The sequence below is a fragment of the Prionailurus viverrinus genome, chromosome D2 (assembly GCF_022837055.1).
Source record: "Prionailurus viverrinus isolate Anna chromosome D2, UM_Priviv_1.0, whole genome shotgun sequence".
Lineage (NCBI taxonomy): Eukaryota > Metazoa > Chordata > Mammalia > Carnivora > Felidae > Prionailurus > Prionailurus viverrinus.
In genome coordinates this window covers 40006188-40031843 of record NC_062571.1, presented here as the reverse complement: position 1 = coordinate 40031843, position 25656 = coordinate 40006188, and the positions used below count along the sequence as shown (strand labels likewise).

General features: G+C 49.1%; 1 pseudogene; it reads right to left on the bottom strand.

Moving 5' to 3' along the window:
• Window positions 1-23852: 23852 nt before the first annotated feature.
• LOC125147593 (HIG1 domain family member 1A, mitochondrial-like) lies at window positions 23853-24621 on the bottom strand (annotated as a pseudogene).
• Between the last annotated feature and the right edge of the window lie 1035 nt (window positions 24622-25656).

Genomic DNA, 25656 nt, shown 5'->3' with positions numbered 1-25656 from the left:
AAGGTCCCTTATGAGTGGGCATTTTATGAAGTGACACATAGAAAATTCTGACCTTCTCCCTCTGTGCTGCCTTGGAACAGAGAGACAGTGGGTGCCCGATGGATACCTCATCGGGGCCAGTCGGGAGGTCAGAACCCGCCCGGCTTCGTAAGTGACAGAGAAAGTTTTGGACAGCTAGTCTAGATGCTCTCGGCCTGTGCCTTATGTACGACAAAGTGTTTTGAGGGGCCGGGGGTGGCCTGTGTGTTTGTGGCAGTGGGTGGGTCTGCGATGTGCAGTTATGCGTGTGTTTGTGTAGACCTGTGCGTGTGTGCATGTGTGCGTGTGTGTGTGTGATGGGTCTGTGGCGTATTGTGCGTGGGTATACGGCGCGTGTATATGTGCTGTGGGTCTCCGCTGCGTGGCATTTGTCTGTGTGAGTGTGCACAGGGGGTCCTTCGGAGTCTGGTGGTGCGGTACGCGTGGGTATGTGTGTGGTGGGCGTGTTCTCATCGTGTGGATGGGTGTGTGCTGTGCCACGTGTGTGAGCCTGTGCGGCACAGTGTGTGGGAGCGCATGTACGAGGGGAGGGCAGGTCTGGGACAAACACCATGCCTCTCGCAGCACCCGTGTTGTGGCTGCCCCGCCCCCCCCCCCCCCCCCTTGCCACGTGGCTCGGCGTGCCCAGCGAAGGCCTGTGTCAGCGTGTGTCCACTGGGGCTTCTTTTGTTTTAAATAAGGCCCAAATGCTTGGCACGGGCGGGGGCTTCACGCTGGCCTCATCCCGACCGCGGGTCTCCCTCTGGGCCCCCCTGAGCTCCAGGGGCTCTTACACCCGCAGGAGAGCCTCCTCCCTGACCAGGACAGGGAGAAGCTGTTCCCCTAGCTTGACCCAGAATAGCCATGTCAACAACTCTATGTCCCTCCCACCCCTGCAAAAAGTCAGAACGACCGCCAGATGCCGGCCATCTCCAACCTTAACCCTGCTTGTGGGGGCTCGGGGGAGGGGGTCCGGGGGCCTCCTCAGCTGTTTTCCTCCCCGGGAAGCCTGTCCACACCTCCCTCATTCAGCCTGCAGTGCTTGCCCCCTCCGCCCCACGCAATCCTGACCCCTTCACGGATGTCTCCTTTTTCTCTTTTGTCGGGGTAACACTCGCACCTTCTAATGCTGCTTACTTTATAGCCAGTGTGCTCCCTCTTGGTCCCCCTCAGAGGAACATAAGCTCCGTGAGGGCAGGGATCCGTTTTGTCTTTCACGTGCCTGGAGGAGCCTGGAGGGGCTGGAAAAGTATCCGTGGAAGGAAGAGGGGAAGGCGGGTGGGCGGGGCTTAGCCTCAACATTCCACCTGGGCTTGGGCTGTGGTGAGGGTCTGGGGGTAGCTCCCTTCCTCTTGCTGTCCCCCCACTCACCACCCAGGGACAGCCAGGGGCCAGAGGACAGCCTCCGGGGCCGCGGCTGGGAGGCCTGTCAACTTGGCAGCCACCTGGCCTGATGGAAGGGACAGCTGTGCGTGGGGGGAGGGGGGGAGGGAAGAAGAGCGTGTTCGGTTTCTAGGGACGGAACTACTGCCTGGGATGCACTTAATTTAGCCCAAGTCCGGGGAGGTGGGCAGATTAAGGCACGTTGCGTGTAGTTCTTTCCCGAAGCTGGGGGCCGAGGCCAGGAGCTGGGGTTTGGTTTAAGTGTGTTACTGGCCAAAGGGGCCCGAAGCCAACCGCAGAGACGGGTGAGGTAAACACGCACTTGGGTCAGTCCTTCCTCCAGCAGCACAGGACAGCCTGACCTCGCCTTCCCCAGGGCCACGTTGAGCCAGAGGAGGCAGCATGCCTGTCTCCCCTCGGCGTCACAGCCTGCAACTCCCTTCCGTAGGTATGGTTGGTCTCATTGGGTTCCACAACCACCTGCCAGGGAGATAAAGTTTCCATTTTAAGGATGGAGAGGGAAGCTGCTAGGGCAGAATAAGCTTGCAGGGGCCGTAGGGGGCAGCTGGAACAAGGGCCCCAGCTCCAGCTCTCGCTCTTCCGTCCCCTGCCCATTTGATGGAAGAAGACCGACCCACTCGTCTCCTTCCCCAACTGTAGAATGGGCCCACAGGGGAGGCAGAACATCCCCTCCAAGCCTGCACTCAGGCGCCACGCTGATGTCAAGAAGGCAGAGCGAGCCCAAACTGGGAATCACAAGATCTGGGTTTGATCCCTGGTGCGGCTGCAGATTGGGCAAGCCACTGCTGATCCCTGGGACTCAGTTTCCCCACCTAAACAGGCCAAGCCCTGTCCAGTTGATGGTGTTCAGGAGGGCTTTGGTGGGGGCTCAGGCACACTAGGCTTCATACATCACAGTATGTGATGGAGCTTCAGAGGCTCCCACGGGAGCTTGTTCTCACCCTTTTCCTCCTTCCCACTTTCCTTCTCTTCCCATCTCCTTGTCCCTCAGCCCCGGGGCCATGGGATCTGAATAAAGGCCAAAGCAAGTCAGACTCTCCAGGACGCACTGCCCAGCCGCTGCCCCGGCAAGCAGGTGATGTGCTCCTTGGCAATCATAGTCCCCATGAGAGGACTAACACTTTATGGGGAGGACTCTGTTGGGACTCTGCTCACCCCAAGGGTTGATTGATGATGGAGGGGCTTTTGGCTTTTGCTGCTGTGCACTCTGACTTACTTCACTTAGCATAATACCCTCTAGCTCCATCCACATTGATGCAAGTGGCAAGGACTCATTATTTTTTACGGCTGAGTAATATTACAGTGTGTGTGTGTGTGTGTGTGTGTGTGTGTGTGCGCGTGCGCGTGTGTGTGTATATACACACACAACTTCTTTATCCATTCTTTTACGGATGCATAGTTGGGTTACTTCCATATCTTGGCTCTTGTAAATAATGTTGTGATAAACATAGGGGTGCATGTATCTTTTTAAATTAGTATTTTTATATTCAATGGGTAAATACCCAGTGGTGGATAGTATAGTAATTCTATTTTTAATTTTTTTTTAATTTTTAATTTTTGGAGGAACCTCCCTACTGTTTTCCATAGTGGCTGTACCCCACCAGCAGTGGACAAGGGTTCCTTTTTCTCCACATGCTCACCGACACTTGGTTATTTCTTGTTGCTTTGATTCTGGCCCTTCTGACAGGTGTGAGGTGACATCTCATTGTGGTCAATTGATTTACATTTCCCTGATGATGAGTGATGTTGAGTATCCTTTCATGTGTCTGCTGGTCATCTCTGTGCCTTCTTTGGAAAAATGTCTATGCAGGTCCTCTGATTGTTTTTTAATCAGATTTTTTTTTAATGTGTATTTACTGTGAGGGGGGAAGGGGCAGAAAGAGAGGGAGAGAGAGAATCTCAAGCAGGCTCCATGCTGTCAGCACAGAGCCCAAATTGGGGTTCGATCTCACATCATGACCTAAGCCAAAATCAAGAGTTGGGTGCTTAACCGAAGGTGCCCTCAAACTGTTTGTGTTTTGGTGTTGAGTTGTATGTAAAGACTTGATTTTCAGCCTGGTTCATGATAAGCACCCAACATGAGGTCACTGCTGGAATTACTATTATTATTAGAGCCCCTATCTCAAGATGTCAAAGCTGAGGCTCAGAGTTGAGGTGACTTTTCCAAGGTGACCCAGTTGGTATTGAAGGATAATTGGGGTCATGACTATTTCAAGCCAAAATGTAGACTTTGAAACAGAGGAAGAGGGCAGAGGGCAGTACTTTGAGGAAATGGGGGTGCCTAGTTGGTTATGGGGGGTCCTGCGGGCACTTGGACCTGAGGCTCTGCAGAAGGGCAGTCCTGGCTAGGACACGAGACACAGGACACGGGGACATCACAACAGAGGGACAGAGGGAGGATGGAGGTGTTGGGAAGGGGAAGGCCCCAGAGGCAACACAGGTGTTTTTCTCACCCGGAAAATGAAGTGATGACACCGTCGCTGGAAGCAGGTCTAGCAGCTGGCCCCGAACCAGAAGCAAGCACCAGTAGTGGGCACAGGCTTCTGGGAGCCTCAGGCAAGACACAGTGGTCTTAGAGTCAGTGCTGCCCCCTAGGCTGGGGTTCAGGGCCCTGCCCATCCCAGAAGGAGCCCCCAGGGGCCCCAGCATCTCAGCAGGATTACTCGTCCAACAGCCTTGTCTGTCCAATGGGGAAGCTGGGGCCCAGATGGACGATAAGTGACCTGCTCAGGGTCCCTCTGCAGAGCCACGTTGGAGCCCAGATCCCATTCTTTGTCCAACGCTCCCGCATTGCCCCACACCAAAAACCTAGATGGGGAGAAGCAACAGGGAGCTCTGGGGACCCGGTTCTCTAAAAACCCCAGGTCTCCAGTCCCTCCTAGGACTTCTCCCCTGTCCTGGGATCCCACCATTAGAGACAAGTTCCCTGGGAGGAAAGGACAGCTCTTCATATTTGGACTTAGTTTGTAATTACAGGCAGAGATTGCATAGAGTCAAAATTACCCTTGAAAACAGCTTAGGAGACACCTGGTGGACCCCTCCACGTAGTCCTTCAACAAACCCGTGACGGCAGGCGTTCCCCCGCCTTGGCTCAGAACCCAGTTTCTTTGGTGGACACCAGCTTCGGTGGATGAGGTCACTCATGAAAAGTCCCCTTATGTTCATTTGGAATCACTCCCAGCACAAAAAGGGACAGTCCTGTGCCAGGGACTGGGGACCTGGCCGAGAACGACAGATTCTGCCACCCCATCACATGTTCCATCCCGGCACACTGGGATGGTGGGGTCCCCCCCACTAGCTCAATCAGGATCTCCTCGGACTCAACCCTGAAAGGGCATACACACATCTGTGGCTGATGTGGGCTCAGTATCCGGATGGGGATAAATCACGCAGCTGCCCTGCATGCTCCCGGGCAGGTGACTGATCTGGTCCTTACCAGGCCCCATGGTTGGCTGGAGAAAGGGCATAGTGGGCTCAGAGGTCATCAGAACATCAAAACTGGGATCAAACCCTGCCTTTGTCATTTCCTACTTCCATGAATAAGTCAAGATTCTCACCCTCTCTTCTCCATTTCCTTATTTGTCAGAGAGAAAAAGTGAGATGACGGAGGATAAAATAAAGCAAGCTTTTCACGTAACAAGCATCTAGAAAATGGTAGTGAGCACACACACGAGCACGTGCACCCACATGCACACCCCTCTGCTGGGGGTGGTGATGATGGGGTGATGATAGGGAAGAGAGGTCAAAAGGCCAGCACCCCAGGAGGCAGTTGGAAGAGGCAAGCAGAGACTTGGGGGGAGGAGGAAGCTGGGGAGGCTTAGAGGTAGGGTTGCTGTTGAACTAAGAGGCCCCAGTTCCAAGCCTAGTTCCGCTCCCCCACACTGGCTAGAGTTTATCTTGAAAAGCCCACCCAGTCAGGGAGCAGAGGGGCAGACAAAAATCCGAGCATCAAAGCTGGGCCCGAGGTTTTCCGCCAAACGAAGAGCAGCAGGAAATGTGTCCCCCAGTTGAAAGGCCCCCAAAACCTCGTGGGTCTGAGCTCCTTAAGGCTTCAGAGAACTGGGTCGAGTGGCTGGGAGACATCTGGATTCCATCCAGACCCCTGGCTAGCGCTGCTCCGCTGTCCATTTGACTCATGTCGGGGGAAGAGAGAAGAGAAAACGGAGGCAGGGAGGGGAAGCCACGCAGCTGTTCCTGAGCTGGGGGCCTCGGAAATTTGAGCTGAGCCACAGGCAGCCGGCAGGCAGGAGAGGGCCTCTTGGAAGCCTACTTCTGAGGCTCTGGCCCAGCCTTGCCAGCAGCCTCGGGATTAGCTCAGCAGCCTTCTCTGAGCTCTGAACATCTGTAGCCTAGAGTCCACTTCCTTCTTTCCCAGCCCCATGGGGCAGCCCCCTGGAATGGGGACTGGGGGGGGGGCAGACAGCTGCGACCTGGAAAAGGGAGGGTGGGGCGGGGGGGCCCTGGCTGGCCTAAGACTTGGTTTAGGGCACAGCAGTGGTATAGGAATCACCCGGGGCCTCATTCCAGAAATGCTTTCCCCTTTCCCCATCTTGGGAGCCTGAAGGAGAAGGAGGTGAGGGGGAAAGGAAGGGAAATAGTATCTGCACAGACCCACTGGACACCAGGGGGATTCTGGGTACTTTACCTGATACTTAAAACTATGTCAAGATCGGTCTTGTTATTTCTGTCCTTCGTTTGAGAAAAAGGCTCAGAGAGGTTAAGTAACTTGCCCACAGTAACCCAGTTAAGTTAGTAGCAAAGTCCAGATTAAAAGCCAGGTCAGTCTAATTCTAAATCCTGAGCCTTCTCTTTATCCAGGGCCCAAAGAATTAGGACCAGGCAGGTGGGAACAGAATCGGCGGCTGGGACTACCTTATCTACCTGATGAAGGCCCAGTGGAACCATTGGCTGCATCACTAGGGGAGGGCACTGAGGACGAGGGAGGAGGCAACAGGCTTTGCCAATTGCTCCTGGACTATTGTGCCCAGTTCTCACATCGCGATGTGTCCAGAGGAAAAGAGCAGGTAGGTAAGAAGTCAGCTCACCAAGTCATGGGAGGCTCAGCTGAAAAAACTGTGGCTACATAACTTAGCGAAGACTTGGGGGAGGCTGGGTTGTTGCTGGCCCCGAGCAGATTGACTTGCTCTGTGGGACCCAGCCAGCCAGGATAGGCGAGGCATTGCTGCTGTAACGAACAATCCCCAATCTCAGGCTTACCCAGCTAAGACTTATTTCTTGCACCCAGCACAGATCAGGGCAGTTTTGAGAGGGGGGGGCTCTGCTCATCCTGGTCACTTGGAGGGGAGTCCAAGCCAAGTGGGTTTTCCTCCAGACAGACATGAGTCCCCCAAACCCTGCAGCATAGGAATGTGGTGAACTTTACACTGGCTTTTAAAGTGTCTGTTCACATTTCCTTGGTTAGAGGAAGTCATGTGGGAATACCTAATTTCAGGAGGCCAGGAAGTACAATCCTACCCAGTGCCCAAGAGCAGGTGGAAATGTTTGACGGGCAGCACCAACAACTATCTCAGGCCCCAAAGGGGTGACTGACTGTGGGTGGATGTACTCAGAAGTCAACTTTAAGTTCATTTAAGCATGATCTTCCTGGGAAAATAGTGAGTACCTGCCAATAGATGTGTGCAAACCAAGGCAGGATAGGTGCCCTGCAGGAAGGCGGGGGAAGAGACTCCCCTGTCACTGGGGTGATGGGAGGTGGCCTGTGTGGCAGTAAAGAGCAGTAGTGGTTGAGGCCTAGGGCTCTGAAACCAGAGGTTCCTGATTTCAAGTCCCGTTCTGTCTTACTAGCTGTGTCACTTTGTGCAGATCACCTAACATCTCTGGACTCCAGTCCACTCCTCTGTTATGTGGGGGCATAATAACTCCATAGATTGTTGTGAAGGTTAAATGAGATAATATATGTAAAGCCTGTAGCACACCACACCTGGCACATGGGAAGCTCTAATCAAGTCAGCTGCTTTTACTGTTAAGTTCATTTTCCCCCCTGAGATCCTATGACCCACTGCTCAAGGAATCTTTGGCAGTGTACTTTCTGGGCCTGTCACGTCCCTAAGACATTAGTCAGTGGCCAGGGCAGGGTTGGGAGGGTTCTGTGTGCTGGCTGAGCAGGCTGATCTTTCTCCACTACTGTCATGTGGTCTATGGAGGTAGGGTGCTTTCTGGAGCCTTCTCTAACCCACCCCTCCTCCTGCCTTGGAGCCTGACTGCAAAGCATTTACTCTCTTCAGTTCATCCCCCAATCTGCCCTGATAACCACTGAGCTAATGTATGTCTCCATGAGTTTGCCTTTTCCACAATGTCATATAAATGAGCCTGACAGTAGGTAGCTTTTCTGCTGTCTCTTTAAAAAAAATTTTTTTTCATGTTTACTTATTTTGAGAGAGAGAGAGAGAGAGAGAGAGAATGTGTGCACATGAGCGGAGGAGGGGCAGAGAGAGAGGGAGAGAGAATCCCAAGCAGGTTCTGTGCTGTCAGAGCAAGCCCCCTGTGGGGCTGAAACCCACAAATTGGGAGGTCATGACCTGAGCCGAAACCAAGAGTTTGAGGCTTAACTGACTGAGTCACCCAGGCGCCCCTCTGCTGCCTCTTAATTAATCTACTTTATTGAAGTTGAGTCCTAATGGATGGGAGATTTCTGACTCCCCTCCCCCTTCTCCCTGGCCAGCTATATCGCTGGTATTTGTCCCTCGGTAGCTGTCTTTGTACTTCTAACTGCAGTCCATAGACCTTCAGCTGTCGACAGTATCCCTAAGGCGCCCCGCTTCATGAGACAAAGCTATCAGTGTTTGCATAAGCTTGAAAACGACCGTTGTAGAGGCATCAGGAAGAGGTGTAGCCAAGGGAGATCGTGCGTTTCAGAAATGAGCACTGCAGGAGCGTAGAAAGGAGGAGGAAGTCAGGAGAGGCTTCCTGGAAGAAGCAAGGTTTGAGGGGAGCCCTGTCCGCTTACTTTTCCTGGGGCTGCTGCGGGTGCTCTCTGGGTCTGTGAGCCCTGACCTGCAGTACCTGATCACAGACACCAGGGGGGAGACGAGTGGCTTTGCTGGGACCTCCTCTGCTCTAGGGAAGGTAGGCAGCTCAGCTCTCCCCACCCCCATCCCTTAAAGCAGGGGGAGGTGGAGTGACCACAGGCTCTCAGCTCTCAGCCCTTTACCCCGACAGAGGCTTGAATCCGTGACTGCCGTCTGAGCTGTAGTTTCCAGGCCCTCTGAGCATTGATACTGTCTCATCTGTACTCCCAGTTCTCCAGGTGTGGTCACTAGAACCCTCACGTGGGCATCAGCTTGTTAGACGTAGATTCCTGGGCCCTGCTCCCCAGCTCTCATCAGGAGATGGGGCCCGGGAATCTGCATGTTTAGTATTCAGCCCACCTTCCTCGTACACAGGAAAGACCGAGCACCTCAGTCAGGCTTGTCGTGATCTTAGCCCGTCAAGCCTCTTCGTGTTTTCTCCCTAGTTTCCGCAGCAGTTTCTAAATAAAGGGTCCACGACTGGGGGAACATGGAATATTTGAAACCTGGAGATTCACAGGTCATACCACCATGTTAAAAGCTCTGTGGTAAATAAGACTGTGTGACTTTGTTAAACGTAGCATTCCCCAAATTAACCTACCCTCAGGCCAGACCCGACTCTTGCCTCCGTAGTCCCTGTGGACATTATGCACTTTGCCACTTCTATACCTCCCCTTAACTCTCACCTGGACACACAGGCTTCAACTCACTCTTCCTTCCCCAGGAAGGCCTCCCAGATCTCTAACGCTGCCCACCCCCACCCCCACCCCCAGGGCTGGGGCGTCTCAGAGCTCTGGCAAATAACTCCACTTTATATCTTCTCTTTTGTCACTTCCTGGATGCTCTGCTGTGCCTATCTTAGTATAACAAAACTTATCCCCTCCCTTCATTCTTGGGGAGAAGTACAGGCACAGGACCTCCTGGAGGACATCTTCCAAGAGAGGAAAAGACCAGGCTCATTCCAGTCCTGCACAAGACGAGCCCATTCTGTAGCCAAAGCCCCAGCATGCTGGCCCCGGGTCCCTTCCCAGTTCACCATCTCAACAATCAAGGCTGCCCTGCCTCACTCGCCCCTGCCCCGGGCTGGCCTCCAGAGCAGCGAAGGTAACCACTCGGAGAGGACCTAAGGGCATTGCCCCGGAAGTCGGAGATCACCAGGATTCCCATTCTCCACCCATTTATTTAGCCCGGTGGCTCCTGGCTTTTGGATTTCAAGGGCCTACAAGCAAACCCACCCCCACATTCCCAATCTAGAAGACTATATGAGGTTCCTAACTGTTAATATTTCCAAGAAACCCATTAAAATATTATCTGATCTGCACTTCGGTTTTCTCAAAAATGTTCCTGGAGCCTTGACATGGGAATCACTCATCACTTAAAAAAACACATTTTTTAATGCTTATTTATTTTTGAGAGAGAGAGACAGAGCACAAGCGGGGAAGTGGCGGGGGGGCGGGTGGGACACAGAATCTGAAACAGGTGTCAGCACAGCCCGATGCAGGGCTCGAACCCACGAGCTGTGAGGTCATGACCTGATGCTTAAGTCGGATGCTTAACTGAGCCATCCAGGTGCCCCGGGAATCACTCATCATTTAATAAAATGATCAAATACAAATTTTAAGGGGGCAACTGGGTGGCTCAGTCCATTAAGTGTTTGACTTCGGCTCAGTCACATGTTTACTGTAAATGTTGAAATGGGCCTTGAGCCTGTGGGCAGTTGGAGACACCGCCCTTTGGGCCGCATGGTTAGATGCTGAAGGTTGGGAACCTGCATGGTGGGTGGAAGGAAGGGAGGAGTTGTAGTAAAATGCTTTCTTAGAGATAAGCCCAAAGAAGGTCATGATACAGGGATCCTATTTCTTTTTTTTTAATTTTTTTTCCAACGTTTATTTATTTTTGGAACAGAGAGAGACAAAGCATGAGCGGGGGAGGGGCAGAGAGAGATGGAGACACAGAATCGGAAACAGGCTCCAGGCTCTGAGCCATCAGCCCAGAGCCTGACGCGGGGCTCGAACTCCCGGACCGCGAGATCGTGACCTGGCTGAAGTCGGACGCTTAACCGACTGCGCCACCCAGGCGCCCCCAGGGATCCTATTTCTGAACAGCTGACCCAGGAAGCAACAGGCTGCCTGACAATCAGAGACCTTGGAAAGAAGAGCGCGTGGAAAGAAGAGTGGCAAGAAATTACGGAGAGATCCTTTTAAACTGGACAGAGGAAAGATGTTCTCGGAATCAGAGATGCCCAAATATAGAAAGTGAGCTTCTCATTACTGCACACAGATGTTGAATCATCATTAGCCTGGGAGGTGATGGAGAGGATTACTACATTTGAGTAAAAATAAGGAAATTAAGTAGAAATAACGAAAGTCATTTTACGTTTATAGTACTTGACATTTATTAAGTTGTTTTGAAGGGGCCCCTGGGTGGCTCAGTCAAAAGGCCGTGCAATGCTTGATCTTGGGGGTGTGAGTTTGAGCCCCATGTTGGGTGTGGAGCCTACAAAAAAAATAAAATTTAAAAAATAAAATTAAAACATAATAAGTTTATTGGGGCACCTGGCTGGCTCAGTCAGAAGAGCGTGAGAATCTTGATTTCCGGGTCATGAGTTTGAGCCGCGTGTTGGGTGTAGAGATTGCTTACACTTAAAGAAAAAAATCAAGTTTAAAAAAAAAAAAGTTGTTTTGGTACAACTGAATTAAAAAAAATTTTTTAATGTTTTATTTATTTTTGAGAGAGAGAGAGAGAGAGAGAGAGAGCATGAGTGGGGGAGGGGCAGAGAAAGAGGGAGACACACAGAATCTGAAACAGGCTCCAGGCTCTGAGTTGTCAGCACAGAGCCCGATGCGGGGCTCGAACTTGGAAACAACGAGATCGTGATATGAGCCAAAGTCAGACGCTCAACCAACTGAGCCACCCAGGTGCCCCGGTACAACTGAACTTTTAAATAGTTTTGGGAGGTAGATAAAAAGCATTCTGATTTCAGGTTCAAGAGAGCAGATTGAGGACACACAGCACTGACCAAAACAGATAAAAATGCCTGCCTGGTGGAGCTTACAATCTAGAAATTCCATAGATTTTATATTATCCTTGGGGTACTAGAACTTAGGGATAGGACAAAATAAGATAATGCAAGGGAGGGGGCACCTGGGTGGCTCAGTGGGTTAAGTATCTGACTCTTGATTTCAACTCGGGTCATGATCTTGTGGTTTGTGGGATCGCGCCTCACGTCTGGCTCTGCGCGGACAGTGTGGCACCTGCCTGGGATTCTTTCTCTCCCTCTCTCCATCTCTGCTCCTCCCCCACTCACACTCTCTCCCTCTCTCTCTCAAAATAAATACATAAACACTAAAAAAAAAAAAAAAAAAAAAGGCAATGCAAGGAAGAAAGGCAATTATCAACTCCAGGGAAAAAAGGCAAGAAAAACAATAGAGGCAATGTAATTATAGCATACTTTTGATTCCATAATAAATGATATTAATACAGTCATAACAATATAAATGCTATTTTTGATTTTTTAAAACAACTTGTAGACGATGCATAGAAACTTAGTGATGATTAAAGACAGATACCAGTGTTAATCATCTTGACAATATAAAAAAATACATGTAGAGTCCATGGAAGACTGCAGTTGTGGGGGACAACGAAATAAAAATCAGAGGAGTTAATAGTCAAATTCTCCGAGTTGTTGAGCTACTGAATAAAGTTGAGAAACAAGACATAGAAGTATAGGTACAATGTTTCAATGTTCAAATGTAACCACTAGAAGACAGAATTAGATGATGATGATAGATAAATAGATGAGAGATGGATAGGTAGATAGATAGATAGATAGATAGAATGAATAGAGAAGAAGAGACAAAGGAGGGAGTTTCTGTGAACCAAATTCTTTTTTATCACACCATGAAGTCAATAGACTACCTAAAGTTGGCAAATCAAGGAACAGATCCATAAACATTTGATTTAGATTTTTAGAGGCTAACCACCTAAATAAACAAAAACATAAATGATTAAAAGAGTTTGCCTTGGGGAGGTAAGTCAGAGGGAGGGAGGACTGGACCAAGAGACTTGTTTTTTATCACACACATGTATGTAACATATCTTTTTTTTTTAAAAAACACAATGTAATATATTCTTTTCATATTGTTTTTTAAAATTCAAAACTACCCTCGTCATTAAAAAGGTGAAGAAACTGAGGTTCTGAAGAGGAGGTGACTTTCCTTAGGTGATAACACGAGGAAGGACCAGGAATGGAGGCCATATTTCATGACACCGGGTCCTCTGAGCTCTATGGGGCTGTTCCAAGCAAGAGTTCTTTCTCACCCTGCCTCTATGATTCACCATCCATGCAGGCCACTATGCCTTTGCACCTGCTCTTTTCTCTGCCTGGGGTGTGCCTTCCAACTTCTTGCCTTGGCATGTGCCTGTTCATATTCCATAACCCAGCTCCATGTCAATTCCTTCGAGACTATGACTCTCTCTTTTCCTGTACTGTCCCTGACTCTACTATAATGTTTATTTCTGATCCCACTGGATCATAAATATTTGGTTACCCATATGTCTGCCCATCTTACCGTCTCATTTGCTAGACCGTGGATCCCTCAAGGCAGAGGTTTGTGTCTGATTCAACGCTGCACCCCGAGCTCCCACCCCAGTGCCTGCCACAGGGCATTCAAAAGTGTTTGGGGAATTTGTGAATGGGTGGAGCACACGAGTCTCTGCTTCGAAGATTCTGGGCTGGTGGCCCAAGGCCCAAAGCCTGGCCACAGGCCTGACAGCTGTGCAGGAGTCTCCTCCTTCAGGTTCAAACTCATCCCTAAATGACTCCCCCCACCCCCAACCATCATATGCTGTCACCCTCCTGTTTTCTTGTTCTTCTCTGACATGGCAAGGTTTATCTGCAAATCTCAGCACTCCCCAAAGGCATGCTTGAAGAGCCAAGTGGAGCCCTCCATCTGGATTGAATTAAATCACTGACAGAGTTATGTTCCCAAGTCAGCAGGGGCTGGAGGAAGGCTTTGGGGAAGGGACCAGACCTTGACTCCTTAGAGGAACTACCTCAGAAGAAAAATAACATGCTGGTAAGAGCTGCCCAAAGGGGTGGGAACAGGGAGATGCACGGACTGAGTTTCTCTCACTAGACGTGTATCTCCAGGCAGGATCTCGGTGCCTCTGGGCTGCTCATGTATCACCTATATCCTACAAGACGTGATGCATGCTTTGTGGTTGGGGCATGTGGTGTGGTGTGGGGAGATTCATTGAGGAAAAGCACCAGGAGGTGTCTGGAACCGTGCTGGGTCAGCGGTGCTCAGTCTATGTATGAGCTTTCTCCTCCCTCTCCAGTTCTTTTTCTATTTTTCTCTTTTTTCCTGTTTTTATTTTTTATCACCGTTATCCATGGACATAGTCAAGGAAGCCAATTGTTCTTTTGCTGCGACAAAAACAGCTTTCCCACCCTGCCCTCAGTATTTATTTTTCTCCCAAAGCAATGACTTCCAACTCTTTTTAACAGTTCTTTCCCGTTCTTCTTAACAATATGGTATTTACTTCCATATTTCAACATAACTTGCTCGCATTGATACTTCCTAAATGCACCTGCTGAAGGACATCTTGGTTGCTTCTAGTTTGGGGCAATTATGAATAAAGTTGCTGTAAACATTCACGTGTAGGTTTTTGTGTGGACACAGGTGTTCAACCTATTCGGGTGAATACAAGGAGCATGATTTCTGGATTGTGTGGTTGGCGGTGGTTGGCTTTGTTAAGAAACTTCCAGACTGCGTTCCAAAGTGGCTGCGTCGCTTCTCATTCGCACCAGCAATGAACGAGCGTTCCTGTTGCTCCCCAGGCTCGCCAGCACTTGGTGTTGTCAGTGTTTTGGATTTTAGCCATTCTAATAACCGAGTAGTGGCGTCTCGTTATTTTCATTTATAATTCCTAATGGCACGTGATGTGGAGTATCCTCTCTTATGCTTACTCGACCTCTGTATATCTTCTTTGAGAAGGAATCTGTTCAGATATTTTGCCTATTTTTTTTTAATTTTTTTTTCAACGTTTTTTATTTATTTTTGGGACAGAGAGAGACAGAGCATGAACGGGGGAGGGGCAGAGAGAGAGGGAGACACAGAATCGGAAACAGGCTCCAGGCTCTGAGCCATCAGCCCAGAGCCTGACGCGGGGCTCGAACTCACGGACCGCGAGATCGTGACCTGGCTGAAGTCGGACGCTTAACCGACTGCGCCACCCAGGCGCCCCTATTTTGCCTATTTTTTAATTGGGTTGTTCGTTTTCTTACTGTTCAGTTTTAAGACTTCTTGGTATATATATATATATTTTTTTTTTTTTAATTTTTTAATGTTTATTTATTTTTGAGAGAGAGAGAGAGACAGACAGAGTGTGAGTGGGGGAGGGGAAGAGAGAGAGGGAGACACAGAATCGGAAGCAGGCTCCAGGCTCCGAGCTGTCGGAAGCACAGAGCCCTACGGGTGGCTCGAACTCACGAACTGCAAGATCATGACCTAAGTCGAGGTTGGTCACTCAACCGACTGAGCCACCCAGGCGCCCCAAGACTCCTTTGTGTATTTTAGATACAAGGCTTTAGCACATGTGTGTTTTGGAAATATTTTCTCTCATCCTGGGCATGTCTTTTCATTCTCCTTGTGTACCGAACTTTTGTTCTGACTCCAGCTTTAATTTCTAAGGGCTCATTTTTGTTCTCTGGGTATTTTTCTTATGGGTCCTCTTTTTTTTTTTTTAATTTTTTTTTTCAACGTTTATTTATTTTTGGGACGGAGAGAGACAGAGCATGAACGGGGGAGGGGCAGAGAGAGAGGGAGACACAGAATCGGAAACAGGCTCCAGGCTCTGAGCCATCAGCCCAGAGCCCGACGCGGGGCTCAAACTCACGGACCGCGAGATTGTGACCTGAGCCGAAGTCGGACGCTTAACCGACTGCGCCACCCAGGCGCCCCAATGGGTCCTCTTTTTGTTTCATGTATGCCATACTCCTTCCCATCTCTCTGAAGATAGTCAGGGCCATTTTTCCTGATGCTCTCCTCTCCCTACACAGCCTCTGTATCTTCCAGGTTGCATTTGCTTCTTTGGAGAGGCTTTCCTCAAAAGATAAGAGATTCTTGGCTGTCTTCTTGTCTGAGGAGGACCCCCACATCTTCACTGGATGCTGTGCGCTTGTATACGTGTGTGCACGTGTGTGCAGGCATGTGTGTGCGGATGTCTTTGGGGAGTGCTGCTTGGTGACTATGAACTTCTCTCTAGGCAATCGGGCCAGACATTTTGTCAGGGAGTGTCTATACCATCTGGGTCTGGGTCTGATAAGCCTCGCTGCTGATGCCTTGAGATCTGAGTTGGGGAAGAAGACTGGAGGTTTCAACATCTATTAAGTAAACTTACCTTGAATCCCATTGTGATACTCCATACCCATCCATGCTGCTGTCCTCTTGTCTGGATGTTCTCGTTTTATTGTCTCCAGAAAATGAAGCCTCAGGCTTCTGCTGAGGTGGAGAACAGACCATCCCCAACCTGTGTAGTGAGGGAGGGAATGTATCTTGGGGTTAAACTTCTTAGAGATTGTGTGTGTGTGTGTGTGTGTGTGTCTGTGTGTGTGTGTGTGATAGAGTTCGTTCCAAAGGGAAAATTTCATTTCAATGTTTCCTTTACAATTTTTTTTTCTTTTTTATTCATTTTAGAGAGACAGCACGTTGAGTGGGGGAGAGGGGCAGAGGAAGAGAGAGAGAGAGAGAGAGAGAGAGAGAATCTTTTTTAAAAAAATTTTTTTTTTCAACGTTTATTTATTTTTGGGACAGAGAGAGACAGAGCTTGAACGGGGGAGGGGCAGAGAGAGAGGGAGACACAGAATCGGAAACAGGCTCCAGGCTCTGAGCCATCAGCCCAGAGCCCGACGCGGGGCTCCAACTCCCGGACCACGAGATCGTGACCTGGCTGAAGTCGGACGCTTAACCGACTGCGCCACCCAGGCGCCCCTTTTTAAAATTTTTTTTAAAAAAAAAAATTTTTTTTTTCAACGTTTATTTATTTTTGGGACAGAGAGGAGAGAGAGAGAATCTTAAGCAGGATCCATGCTCAGCGTGGAGACCGTCACAGGGATCGATCCCAGGACCCTGGGATCATGACCTGAGCCAAAATCAAGAGCTGGATGTTCAACCGACTGAGCCACCCAAGTGCCCCTTCCCCCAGTGTTTTCTATTCTACAAGAATAGCATCTAACATCTTTTTATAGTGTTTGTGGACTTAAATTTTATAAAATTTTTTAAAAAATGTTTATTTAATTTTGACAGAAAGAGAGACAGAACATAAGTGGGGAAGGAGCAGAGAGAAAGGGAGACACAGAATCCGAAGCAGGCTCCAGGCTCTGAGCTGTCAGCATAGAGCCTGATGTGGGGCAGGAAATCACAGACCACGAGACCATGCCCTGAGCCGAAGTTGGACGCTCAACCGACTGAGCCACCCAGGCGCCCCATGTGGACTTAAATTTTAAAATCAGAAGTGATGATAAAGGAGTATATGTACTTGACATTAGTTTTTAATAACTCCTTTAAAATTTTTTTTAACATTTACTCATCTTTGAGAGACAGAGTGGGACAGAGCACAAGTAGAGGAGGGGCAGAGAGAGAGAGAGGGAGACATAGAATCCAAAGCCAGCACAGAGCCCCATGTGGGGCTCGAACTCTTGAACCGCGAGATCATGAGCTGATTCGAAGTCTGATGTTAACTGACTGAGCCACCCAGGTGCCCCTAATAACTCCCTTTTAATAACAATATGATGGAATTATTTCTGTCATTCCAAGATAAGACTTTACTAAAACTGTATGCTTTTCTGTCATATGTTCATCCAAAAATCCAGTTTGTGTTACCCTTGGTCTGTACTTACAATGAATGAACTTGAACAAAATGCTCCTATCAGAAAACATTTCTATGGTTTTTCGTTGAGTCGATTCTTGGAGTATTCTGGGTTCTAGCTAACATTATCTAGCATTTGTTGTTTCTGTGGATTTAAAAAAAAGAAACTTTCTGTTTAGCAGTCGTTTTGCCTTGGTCTCCTTTTGGCTATAACCGTTCTCAGACTTTCCTTGGTTTTGATTATCTTGACAATTTTGAGGCATACTGGTCAGGTATTTTGTAGACTGTCCTTCAACTGGGATTCTCCTGCTGTCTCTCTAGTGACTAGAAAGGAATTATGTGTTCTTGAGAGAAAGACCACAGAAACACAGCGCCATTTTCATCATGTTTTATCCAGATCACATAGTATCAACACGGCTTATCACTGATGGTCTTAACTTTGCTCACCTGGCTGAGGTGCTCTTGGTCAGGTTTCTCCACCCTAAAGTGGCTCTTTCCACCTTCTCCCATCCCCCATGCTGTGATCTTCGGAAGGAAGTCACCGTGCACAACCCGTATTTAAGAACTGGGGAGTTATTGTCCACCTCCGCGAGGGCAGATTTCGACATCAACTGTTTGGAACTCTTCGGTACAGGAGATTTGACTATTCTGTTTATTTAGCCATTTATAGCAGTATGGACCCATGGGCTTTTATTTTATGCCTTGAGTTGTAATCCAGTACTGCTTTATTTAGTTGGACAAATCGTTCCAGCTTTGGCTATTAGGAGCTCTTTCACCTGGTTCCTGTGTCCCCATCACTGCGTGTGTGTGTGTGTGTGTGTGTGTGTGTGTGAGAGAGAGAGAGAGAGAGGGAACACTTACTTTTTAGCACTACAAGATGCTCCTGGCTCATCTGTGTTATTTCCTGCCCCAGTTGTAGAATCAGCCATTTCTCTGAAAAGTCCTTGTTCCTTTCACTGGACAGTGTTAGAGACCAGGATCTGGGCACTGGGTGTGTGCATGGATGTTGGGATGTTGTTGCTCCCAGGTCTGCTCCGCTGATAGAGTAGCAAAACCCATCCGTGTGTATACGATGCCGTGTGTAGATACATACCTATAAAATATTTCTCTAGGTAGCCCTCTGTATGATATCTACAGAAGCTAAATATCCATTCACACTGTTGTTTCCCACTCAGATCCATTAAGAAATGGATCATTCTAAATACTTTTTAAACATGTATTTATTTTTGAGAGACAGAGAGAGCATGAGCGGGGGAGGGGCAGAGAGAGAGAGGGAGGCACAGAATCCGAAACAGGCTCCGGGCTCTGAGCTGTCAGCATAGAGCCCAACGCGGGGCTTGAACCCATGAACTGTGAGATCATGACCTGAGCTGAAGTTGGACCCTTAACCGACTGATCCACCCAGGCGCCCGAAGAAATGGATCATTCTAGACTCTTCTCCCTGCGTATTTGTAACCTCCTCCTCCGGCAGTGAGAAGCCAGTCTCCATCCATCTACCTCAGCACTCAAGTCCGTGTAAGGAACTGTGAGAATGTTTGCCTGTGCTCCAGTGGGGAGGGCTTCGGGCACGACTAGAGCACGGTGATTACATATGGCTCCTTTTGTCTTTATGTTCTGTCATTTCCAGAATTACTTAGGTCAGCACCTTTGGCCCAACCCCTTCAGTCAGGTTCGTTCATGCATGTGTAATGCAGTGAGATCCTTTCGTCACATTCTGCGTTCCGTCCCGGGATCTGATGACCTCCTAGATGATTTTTTAAAAAATCTGCATATGTTAACGTTCATTCCTCGTGTGAATGAGTTTCACGGGTTTTGACAAATCCACCACTACAGGATCATACCGACTAGTTTCGCAGCCCTAGGAGCCCCCCTCCCCTAACCTCCCCCCCGCCCACTTTACCTATTGAGCCCTCCCCAACTCTCTGCAATCACTGGCCTTTTTACTTCTTCTAGAGTTGTGTTTTTTTTTCCAAGATGCCATCTATTTGGAATCACACAGTATGAGGCCTTTTCAGACTGGCTTCTTGCCCTTGGCAGTGTGCGTTTAAGTTTCCACATGTCCTTTCCGAGCTTCATAGCTCCTTTCTTTTCATCACTGAATAATATTCAATCATGTGGATACACCATTCTGTTTGCTTGGTTATCCATTCACCTATGGGAGGGCATCTCGGTGGCTTCCGGTCCAGGACGATTACGAGCAAAGCTGCCGTAGACGTTTGCACGCAGGGTTTTGTGTGGGCATCCGATTTTCAAATCGGCTGGGTCATTCAACAGACCCGTGACCAATCATTCTTCCTTTTGGCTCCACCTTCACACCCACTTCCAGAGGAAAGGGAAGCTGCCTGTTCTCAAGCTTCTGGGGGTTCCGCGGTATAAACCCACTTGCTTTGGGGCTCTCTACCTGCCCATGTTATCACTCAGCTTTTCGCTGGTGTCCTAAGCCTGTGACACTCTTCCATCAGCTTTCCAGCCCGCACTATGATGTTGCTTCATCCCCTCTACTTCCCCCATCATTTTCGTGGGTTTCTACCTTCTCGCGATCCGATCGCTGTCATTTTAGTGCGAGGGAGTGAAAGCTAGTGTCAGCGTCCAGCGCACCACCTACAACTGGCAGCGTTCCCCTCTTCTCTCCAAGCCTCCGATTGGATCTCCCTGGGCGTGGAGTGGGTGGAACCCATATTTGTCAAGTCATGGCTGCTACCAACTCAGTTACCGGAGAAGACCCCTCTGCTCCAAATCTGTCTCCCAGGGCCTGTCCCCCTGAGGGCCTCAGTCCCAGCCGCCACCCTGGCTGATCTCTGCCTTGGGGCTTTGAAGGCCCACACGTGTGGAGAAGGGCGGTGGCTGGCTTAGCATTCTGAGCCGGAGGCCTCAGAGCAAGGTCAAGTCTGGAGAAATGACACCAGTGTGGGACAGCAGGGAAGGGACAAAGAAAGCAAGAGCCCCCATGGACACTAAACATCTTGTGCTCTCTGTTTGGCACATCCTCCCTCCTCTCCACAACAAGCAGTGTCTTGCAGTAAGCCTTCTGGGGATGTGATCGAAGTGGTGAGGTTCAGGGTTATGGTCAACAAATTGAATGGTCATTGAATGGAATCACCTCCCTCTGCCCATCCTCTAGTAACCTTGTCCTTATCTCTTTTCGCTCTACCTGGAGTACCTTCTCCCTGGAGAGTCCTTCTACTCCGTGTCCTCATTCACAGCCCGCACTGTTTCCTGAGGACACCCCCGAGTGGTATCTCCAGCCACAGTCCCCTTCCTACAGTCTAGCCGAGCGGCAATGGCTTGCCCTGGGTGTGCCACAGGTATCGTAGGTGCGTGTGCTCTGCGCCATACTGTCCCTTTTCAGATCTGAGCCCATCATCTGTTTGCGTTTCTGAAGGATCCCTCCAAGTTTCTGGTTCACTTGTATATTGTCCTTTTGTTTCTGAGAACTGGTTGGTATTTCTTTGTTAGCTTTGAAACGTCTTTGCTATGATTTTTTAGGTCTTTGGTGGGGCAAGACAGCTGTGTGACTTGAAATTGAAAGAACACATTCCTTCTTTCCTGGAGACACCTTCATTTTGGAAGGGGCTCGTGTGTTCCTCCAGCCCCTCAGCCGTCATAAGACGAGTGAAAGTCCGCCTTCTTTGGAAAAGGAGGTTTCCCGGCCTCTTACGGCAGCGCAGTTCAGGGTCTCACAAACACGTACGAGTTTTTCCCGGAGCTTGGTTTAACTTCCACTTTTTCTCCTGCACCATTAGCTCATCTCTCAGTGGGGTTAAATACAGTTTCCCGGCTCTCTGGTTTCCCCTTTGGAAAATACACAGGAGGTTCTGTTCCCATGGGAAGATATGGGATGAAAATCTGGTTCCTAGGATGACTCCACAGCTATTTCACCAATGACCAGGGGCTTATGCAATGTTCTCACTGTCCCCAGGCCTGTGCCAGTAAATCTGCAGTGTCTGTGGGATAGAAACTCCCAGTCCTGTCATGAAAGCCACTCAGTGTGACCCTTATTTGGGGGCTGCAGTTGGTGGAGCACCGAGGTGAGGAGCGGAGGCTCTGAAGCCAGAGTGCCTGTGTTCCCATCCGACTCTGCCAGTGCACTTGCTGTGAGACTTCGGGCAAGTTACCCAACCTCTCTGTGCCTCTGTTTCCTTCTCTGGAGAATGGTAAGTGGTGGTCATCATGGCGTGTGCCTCTTGGGTTTTCATGACGATTAACCTAATTAGTAAGTGACAAGGGCTTAGAATAGTGCTCAGAAAGTGGTCTGCAGCTGTCCCCTACTCTCCTTACCTCCTGTGTGTCCCAAGATAGAGCCTTCTCTCCAGTCAGACCGGACCACTCCCGGTTTCCGTCCCAACCCTGACCTTCTGTGCGTGCCATAGAGTCTTCAAGGGCTTTAAGATTAAATCCTACTCTTCCTTCTCCTTTCTCTCTTTCTCCTTCTCCTGTTATCAGTGATACCTACTGTTCATTGAATATTTGCTACATATTGGCTACTTTTCAGGTGTTATTTTTTTTTTTCAAAACTCACCATAATCCTGAAAGGCTGATAACACCCTCCTATTTTAAGTAATTAATTTATTGATTTACTGGTTTATTTTTTGATGCGCTCACTTACTTTAATAATACTACATTTACCAGGTGAGCAACATGGAATGTAAATTCAGGTTAGATAAGAAAATGTCACAAGTGCAATAAAGCATTTTAGAGCACACCAAAATTTGTGTATAATATCTGACCAAACCACCTTGCTGATAAATCGCTAATCACTTCAGTTATAGGTAATTTGCTAACATTTATGATTCTTACGAAGAAAAATAAACAAAGTTCATACATTTAAAAAGCATTTTTCAGGGTGCCTGTGGCTCAGTGGGTTAAGCGTCTGACTTCAGCTTAGGTCATGATCTAACAGTTTGTGGGTTCAAGCCCCAAGTTGGGCTGTATGTGGACAGCTCGGAGCCTGCTTCGGGTTCTGTGTCTCCCTCGCTCTCTGCCCCTCCCCCGTTTACGCTCCCTCCCTCCCTCCCTCCCTCTCTCTATCAAAAATGAATAAAAAGGAATTTAAAAAGTGTTTTTCATTTACCTTTGCCTTAGTACTTAAAATACACATTTCTATTTCAAGGTGATATTGAAATTTTTTTCTTTTTTTTCTTTTTTTTTTTTTAATTTTTTTTTCAACGTTTATTTATTTTTGGGACAGAGAGAGACAGAGCATGAACGGGGGAGGGGCAGAGAGAGAGGGAGACACAGAATCGGAAACAGGCTCCAGGCTCTGAGCCATCAGCCCAGAGCCCGACGCGGGGCTCGAACTCCCGGACCGCGAGATCGTGACCTGGCTGAAGTCGGACGCCTAACCGACTGCGCCACCCAGGCGCCCCGAAATTTTTTTCTAATACAACAGCAGCATAAATACAATTGTGCAATTACATAAAAAACTAAACTAGGACCCATACTTAAGTTATTCTCACGTTTACGCATGATTCTGAAATAAATACTACTTCTAAGCAGCTGTTATCAGCTTTTGAGGTTTGGTTTAAACACAAACACACACACACACACACACACACACACACACTTTCGGTTGTGGAGAAGCTTATAATGTTATATTCCAAGCACTGCTCTGAAAGGATTCTTTAAGAGCCAACCAGCCCTAAAAACTGAAGTACTCGGTCAGTCTGCAAAACAGGCAGAAAAATGTTAAATTAAACAGGATTCCGACATAACCTCAAAAGCATGTGATGATTTGCAGCAACTGGGAGGACTTTAAGATTGGCGATTGTCCTCTTTACACTTAATTTTAGCAGGAGAGTTTAAGAAAGTGCATGTGTTACTACTGTCACGTATATTTGAAAGCAACATGTTTCTTTTGCGCTAGTTTGACTCGCCTGAATGACCTACCTAGTTAACTAGTCACTAGTAAGTTGGTCACCAAGCAAATCAAGCCTGCAAGAAAGGAAGCCAATATTTAAATTATCATGTTATTGTCTGACCCGTTCAAATGATTTACGTTTTTAATTTTTATTTTTTTTAAATGTTTTAATGTTTATTTATTTCTGAGACAGAGAGAGACAGAGCATGAGTTGGGGAGGGGCAGAGAGAGAGGGAGACACAGAATCAGAAGCAGGTTCCAGGCTCTGAGCTGTCGGCACGGAGCCTGATGCGGGGCTCGAACTCGCAAACCGTGAGATCATGACCTGAGCCGAAGTCGGTCGCTCAACCAACTGAGCCACCCAGGCGCCCCAGTGTTTTAATGTTTATTTATTTTTGAGAGAGAGGAGAGAGAGAGAGATCGGGGGAGGGGCAGAGAGAGAGGGAGACACAGAATCTGAAGCAGGCTCCAGGCTCTGAGCTGTCAGCACAGAGCCTGACGCGGGGCTCGAACCCACCAACCAGGAGACCATGATTCGAGCCGAAGTTGGACACCCAGCCGACTGGGCCACCCAGGCGCCCCTCAAAAGAGTTATTTTCAACATAAACATATAAATGCCACATGAGATGTCTCAAGCAAGCGCCACCAATGAAATCAAGACAGAGTCTCTTCTTCTAAGGCTTAGGCTTTGCCCAGAATTCCTTATACATGGAATAGCCCGTCCCAAGAGTCACTACACTGCAACCAAGCCTTGGACTGCCACATGCATGTGCATCAGATGAACAGACGTTTTAGTATTTCCCCTGCTCTTAAATTTATATAGCCCATAGCAACAACTTTAGCAACCCCGCCATTCCAGTGGGACAAACAGTGCCTTTCTAGCTTTCTCGGGGAAGTTTAGATTTTAGGTCCCTGATCTTCATCATATGAAGAAAGAGAAACATCTGTGCGGGTTGACGAGGTGACTGAAGAATCTTCCTAGAATGACAGGACCTCTCAGAGCTCCAACCGGTTTCTGACTCTTGCCCGAGCACGGCCTCCAAGCCTGCTTCTCCTCCAGCACCTTCCTGTTTTATAGACGAAGAAGCAAGCCTTGCAGAGGACAAGGGAGTGGCTGTGCTATGTGGCCGAGCTGAGAGGCCCATGTGGCTCTGTCCTCCACGGCACGCTCTCTCTGTCTCATCGGGCATTCCCTACCCGCCATCCCCACCTGCAAGGCCGTGCCTGGGGCTCTCCATGTTGTGAATTATGTAGGTCACGACGCTCTTGGGTGCAAACGACAGAAACCCCAACTCCAGCCGGTTTAAACTAGAAAGAAAATGTGCAGGTCACAGAAATGAAATGTCTAGAGGAAAGGCAGACTTCCCTCAAGGATGAATCCCACAGCTCACTGATGCCCGCAGGGACCCACTTTTCTTCGTTCTCCTGCCCCTCCGTCTTCATGGTCCTGCTCTCAAACTACCACTGGCTCTCATGAGGTCTCAGGAGGGCCGTCAGCAGCAGTCCAGGTGCTTATGGGGTAGATTTCCCCCGGATCCTGAGAAGAGGGTGTAAGAGGAGGTAGTTTATTTGGGAAGTGATTCCAGGAAACTGGAGCAGGAAGATGGGTTTTCTAGAAAAGGGTTTTCTAGAAAAGTAACTTTAGAGGGCTGGAGTGCAGGCCCACGGAGGAATTTGGGGGAACGGTGAAGAACCATGTACAGAGTTATCCCCGAGTGGCCCTGGTACTCCCGGCCTGCCCCGGGAGCAGGCAGAGTAGGCTCCGGCAGCCAAAAAAAGAAGCCTCAGACCAAAACCAAACCAGACCGAAACAAGCAAGAGCTGGCAACTGGGAATGGGACAGGGAGGGGACACGGGGAGGGCGCTGAGTGTATCTGTCACCCCAAGAGTGTGCTTCCTCAGTCATGTCCCTGGGAGGGAGCGGTCCTTTCCACAGCTGGCACGCCGTGGTCCTGGGGTGCACTCGGGTTTGTCCTACTGGGCCCCCATGCCCACACCTGAACCTGAACCTGCGCCCGGGAGAATACTCCATCCTGATGGCCTTTGTCTTCACTTACTGCCCACCCGGCAACTTATCATTGTGGCAAGAGGTGGAGTCACGCTGATTGGCTGGGGGGGGAACCAGGGTCTCCCCCCCCTCAGGGCTGGGGAGGGGCCAGTTCCACCAGAACAGAATGGCAGCTGTTCTGGAAAGCTGGGAGGGAGGGAGGATGCTGGGGAGCAAACGACAAAGTTTATCACATGAGTATTCTCTAGAACAAAAGGAATGGAACGGAAATCAAGCTTGGAAGGGGAGGAGTAAAGAAACTTGCAAGCAAGCTCAGGGCGGGGAGAGGACTTTGAATGTCACACAGAATATTCCACCGGTGCTGCTCCTTGTCTGTCCTCCAAGGTGATATTCCATCTCAGCCCATACACTTCCAGCGATAGGGAGCCCGCTACTCACCCAGCACCCCACGTTTGTCCTAGAGACATCTC